Source organism: Zingiber officinale, chromosome 2A (assembly GCF_018446385.1).
Source record: "Zingiber officinale cultivar Zhangliang chromosome 2A, Zo_v1.1, whole genome shotgun sequence".
Taxonomy (NCBI): Eukaryota; Viridiplantae; Streptophyta; class Magnoliopsida; order Zingiberales; family Zingiberaceae; genus Zingiber; species Zingiber officinale.
Window position 1 is genome coordinate 31,221,963 of NC_055988.1, and position 6,005 is coordinate 31,227,967.

A 6,005-nucleotide genomic window follows, 5' to 3' on the forward strand; every position below is an offset into this window, starting at 1 on the left:
GTTCATCCTTTTGTTTAGATCTTGAAATACCAAACACAAGAGGCTAATGAATCTAGGCTATTGAATTAATGTTTTTGATTTTGTGTTTCTTTTATTTTTTGAACTTGTGATTCGATTGTTCTTTTTGGTTAAACCTAGAGTTACTATAAGGAGATTAAATATTGAATTTCGTTGAAAGGCTTTGTCTAGCAAGTAGTGGATGATCCCATACCCAAGAAGGCCTAGTGCCTCGCCATGTTTAACCTGTAAGTCAATCTCTTAAATAAATATTTAATCAAATTTGTAACATGGGTGGATTTGGATCAATAATGTTAAGTATCGTTTGCGATTCAAGTCTAAACCTCTAAGAACAGATAAGTTGAATTTGGAATCAATAATGTTAAGTTCTGTTTGCAATTTCAAATTTAATTTCTAAAGAACACAATAGGTTGTTAGGAATGGTTCAGGACTTGTACAAAATTTTTATACAGGGGAACCGATATGATATTCCCAGTAGCAACCAATAGTCTAGTCCACCAAGGGGGGCCATCAGCCAGGCCACAGGAGTAGTCCTCTATAGACTCTCTCCACTACATTCCAGTCCCTCTAGCCCCTCTATCAATTCTTTAGCAGGGATTATCTAATTAGAGTTTAATCTGTTTTCTTCAATTTAATATTAAGAAGTAACTTGTGTAATCTAGACTATATGATTGGGGGCCCTCATGTGATAGGGGGTATTCCTTTAACCTAACTTTTTTATGTTACCTCTATAAGTACCCTGGGATAGTTTTGATATGATCAATTGAGTTAAGTTAGGTCATGTAGATTTGATGCCTTTTATTTAAGTGTACAGGGACTTAAGAACACAAGAAGTAGAGCGGAAGATACAGTGAGCAAGAAGGATGATATATGAAGGGAATCGATGAACTTGGTGCATTCGAGAGATGAGGAGCTGTGGAAGAGTATACCAGTGGAGGAGAAGGATGTGCATGATGCATCTGAGGGACAAGAAGCTAGGGAGGAAGTTTGCTCGAGGAGAAGGTTGGAGTTGGGTTAGGTGAGCTCAAACTTGGATGATCGAAGTATCACCCAAGCGACATGAATGAAGAATGGTCAACTTCTGAGTTGACAATTCCAGGCGCTTGGATTCATTCCAGGTGTCTAGATCTAATCCAAGCGCTCGGAAAGGCCAGCCACATTAGTGAGCCGTTGTTGAAGTGGATTAGCATGGTGGCCACATCAGTAAAATACAGGTGCATGGATCACCTCCAGGTGCCCAAAATGCCTAGAATCGTTGAGAAGACCATTGTCAAATGGATTGTCTCGACTAAAGTCTAGGCGCCAGGAAAGTGTCATGTCAGCAAACGACTATCTCGACTAGAGAGCTTTAAATAAAGGCCTTGTTCTTTAAGTTTAATACAACAAACTTTGTATTCTTTCTAGTTTTTGTTTTAAGCTTCTGTACTCTCAACTTAGTAAGGAACTTCTCCATCTCTGACAATTGCCGAAGAAGGAGCTTTGATAGTATACCTTTTCACAACCTTGGATTAACAACCATCTAGGTTGTAACCAAGTAATTTCTCCAGTCCCTACTTTCTTTTGTGTTTATTTTAATTAATTAATATATGTGTCCTTGCTAAGAAAGTAGTAAGAGAAGATTCTAATTTGATTTGTAGCCTATTTACCCCCTCTAGCCGACCCACCTAATCCAACAAGTCGCATTAGAGGCCAACCGCCTTAGAAGGACTAGCCCCTGACTAAAGCAACAAGAAGATAGCTGGATTTAGCATTCATCCACCAAAGTTTAAGGGGAAGTTTGCACTTTTGAAATGTTAGATGAAAGTATTCTTTAAAATTGACTTTGAAATTCTTATAATGATTAAATATGGTTTTCTAGCACCCAAAGATCAGAAAAGAGGAGAAAAAAAGAGAACCTTTGGAACAAGAAGGAGCAAGTCAACTTCGTGGTCAACAGTAAAGTAGAATTCTATCTGCTAACCATATTACTACGTCAAGAAGTTAACCGGATCGATGCCTATAACTTCACCAAAGATCTTTAGGAGAAATTTCTAGAATTACAGAAGGCACCTCTGAAGTAAAATTTGCCAAGAGAGATCTTTTCAGAAACTGACTTAGCAACCTCCGACTTGAAAATATAGAAATAGTTACTCAACTACACACCAAACTCAAGGATTTGGCCACCAGGCTCACCAACCTCAGAGAAATGGTAAGTAATTGAGACTTATTAAGATATGCACTTAATGCCTTAGGACCCCAGACTGAACATTGATAGTAGACTCTTACTATATATCTAAGGATCTAGAGGTAAGTACCTTAGAAAATTTATTTTTTACCTTAGAATTATATGAAACTTGATGTGCAGGACTAAGAAAGGAAAATGAGCTGAACTAGAACCTAGCACTACAAACTAAGAAGTACAAACAAGATTCAGAATCTTCCCTCGATAAAGATGAAAAATTCTACATGGTAAGGAAGTTTAATAAAATTTTTAAATCTAACAAATTTAATGAGATATAGGCCAAGAAGCTTCTACGAGATAAAAGGAAAGTGAGGTGATACAACTCCCAAGAAGAAGGGCATATCAGGGACAACTACTCGAAACTAAAAAGCAAAGAAAAGAAAGAATGATCAAGAAGGTCAAAATAAAAGAATCTACAAGCGATGTGGAGCGAGTCATCATCATCCGAGTCCAAGATGGAATAATACATTGGACAAACACTAATGACTAGAAATTATAGTCTTATCTTTTAGTCTTATTTTCTCTTATTTTTTATGTGATCAAAGGCGGAGAAATTATGGGGGTTAAGTTTAGGGGGAGATTGCATTGTTTGTATTTAATTACAATATTTGATATTGTTTTTTAGTTGCAAAATTATTATTTTTAATTACATTAAATTAATTACAATTATTTATTCTAGCATTAACTCAGGATGATACACATCAAAAAAGAAAAGATTGTAAGTACCCTAGGATAGTTTTGATGTAATCAACTGAGTTAAGTTAGGTCATGCAGATTTGATGCAGTGTATCTAAGTGTGCAGGGGCTTAGTGTTGGGTTTTTCGGGCCGCAAAAATCATTTTTTGCGTTGCGGAAACCCCGAAATTCCCATGCCACGGATCCGTGCTGTAACGACTACCCTTCTTACTACTACTACTACTCTTTAGAGGTGGACGCTACTTAACTACTGACTCTACTTAACTGGTATGATCGAAACCATGAGGAGTCCTTACCGAAAAAATTTCGGCAGAGTCTCCCCTGTATTGGTGACCATAAACTTAGATACAAACATAATATACATCAGCCACAGATGGCTGGAACATATAACAAACTCTCACGCAGTTAAATAAGTATCAAACACTACACACATAAAAAATAACCCAAAAGTACATACATACTAAACTAAGTACATCTTAGCATGCAACCTAGAACAACAATAATCCCAAATAACATGAATCTTAAAGTACAACTTCAAATGTATCTTAATCACTAAAATGCGGAAAACTCAATAACATCCCAAGTCTCTCCCATAGTCCTAGCATCACACACCATCTGCGCCACCTTGTCGCCTTCCTTTGCTAAATCTTTTCCTTTCCTGTATCTGTAGTAAGAGGATATGCAATCTATAAGCAAAATGCTTAGTAAGCGCTATCTAACTCACAAAAACTCAAATATGCATGTAAACATACTGAAATCCAAAAACTGAAAACTCTAAGAAAACTAAAACTTGCTGAATTCTAAACACTTCCTGAAACTTATTTCGTTTGCTTAAAAACTTTTTCTTTTATTTCACTTGTTTAAAACTTATACTTTAATACTTTTATACTTATGTAACAACCCAGCCCTCTTGGCCCATTTGGCGACCCTCGGGTCGTCGACCGTCGGCCCTTATGTCGTCAGCCCATTTGGCGACCTCTCATGTCGTCGACCGATGACCCTTGGCCGTGCCGTTACTCACTAGGACTTTCCACCCCTGGCCAGTGGATTTTTGCCTCCCCCAGGATTCGAACTCTAAACCTCCAGGCTTAAGTATTAGAGTTTATGAATCCTGGTAACAAAGTGAGATGATCTCACTTGGTTACCAGGATTCATAAACTCTAATACTTAAGCCTGGAGGTTTAGAGTTCGAATCCTGGGGGAGGCAAAAATCCCCTGGCCAGGGGTGGAAAGTCCTAGTGAGTAACGACACGGCTAAGGGTCGTCGGTCGACGATATTAGAGGTCGCCAAATGGGCCGACGACATAAGGGCCGACGATCGACGACCCGTGGGTCGGCAAATGGGCCGCCAAATGGGCCAAGAGGGTCGGGTCGTTACAATTGGAGTAGAGCACTCACTAGGACTTTCCACCCCTGGTCAGTAGATTTTTGCCTCCCCCAGGATTCGAACTCTAAACCTCCAGGCTTAAATATTAGAGTTTATGAATCCTGGTAACCAAGTGAGATCATCTCACTTGGTTACCAGGATTCATAAACTCTAATACTTAAGCCTGGAGGTTTAGAGTTCGAATCCTGGGGGAGGCAAAAATCCACTGCCAGGGGTGGAAAGTCCTAGAGAGTAACGACACGGCCGACGGTCGACGACCCGAGGGTCGCCAAATGGGCCGCCAAATGGGTCGGGTCGTTACAACTTATGTGAAACTTATTTTACATGTTCAAAAGCTTATACTTATAATACTTTAAAATAGTAATCAAATTCTCTTGGGCCCAGGCATAGTACCATCTTATGCGCGTTCCCTAATAGGTTGGGGTAGCGAGCCACCAATCCTAAAAGAGCAGACCTCGGTCTAACAGGGCCAAAACTTCGGAATTGGACACTTGGATTTGTTTAACGACAACCTCGGAAGTCAGGTACTAGCCTCTTCAAAGTAAAATATCTTAGTTACTTCTTCTTTAAATGTCTTGACATTTTAAAAAGCACCTTGTGTGCCAAAATCCCTAAAGTCTTGACTTTGGGATCTACTTAAGGCCTTGACATTTTTCTTTCTTTTCTTTATCTTTCTTATACTTTTCTTAAACTCAAAATACTGTTAGGGTATTTTTCCATATGCATCTATAAGTGAAATCAACGAGGTAACACACAATCATGCATATTTAAGGGAAATCTAAAGCCTTGTTCTACAATGCTATCCATAAACTATCTATTAGCAAATCTGCACTGCTAAAGAAACTAAATACTTAAAGCAAATCTACACTACAATGCTTAACAAAATTCTGTACTACAATGCTTAACAGAAATCTGCATTGCAATGTTAAATAAAAATCTGCACACTAATACTTAATAAAAATCTGCACTACAAGCTTAATCAAATATGCACTTGAAACTCTAAAGGGAATTGCTCGTAACCCTTTCATAATACCAACCGAAACTGCACAGCAGCTCTAAACCAAATCAAACTTCACAGGATTGAATTAATCATGCTCATAAGTCCTAAAAGAAGTGGTCTAATAAGCACAAAACAAATCTGTACAGCAGACTCTGATACAATTTAAACTTCACAGAAATCTCCAAAGCAACTAAACTGTACAACAAACTCTAATACAATTTAGACTTCACAAAATTCTTCCAAGGCAACTGAACATACAGTAAACTCTAATACAATTTAGACTTCACAGAATTCTTCCAAGGCAACTAATCTGTACAATAAACTCTAATACAATTTAGACTTCACAGAATTCTTCCAAGGCAACTAATCTGTACAAAAGAAAGTAATCAAAATCCAAAACCGACACTTAGAACCAGAACCACTTTGAATTCATGTTATAACCTTTTAGATCTGGCCACAAGATCACAACTAAATTAAAACCAAGAAAAGCAAAATCTGACTTCCTCAAAATTGTACCCATCTCTTTATAGCAGGTACATTAAATCTACTAGGCACCAAATTAAATGTACCCTGCTACTATAGATGTCATATCTTCTAAAATCTATACAATTTTGGATTTAGAAACTCCATCTCCATGAAGTATGAATCTAAACAAGTAGTAAGGTAACTAAATCTGCTCAAAC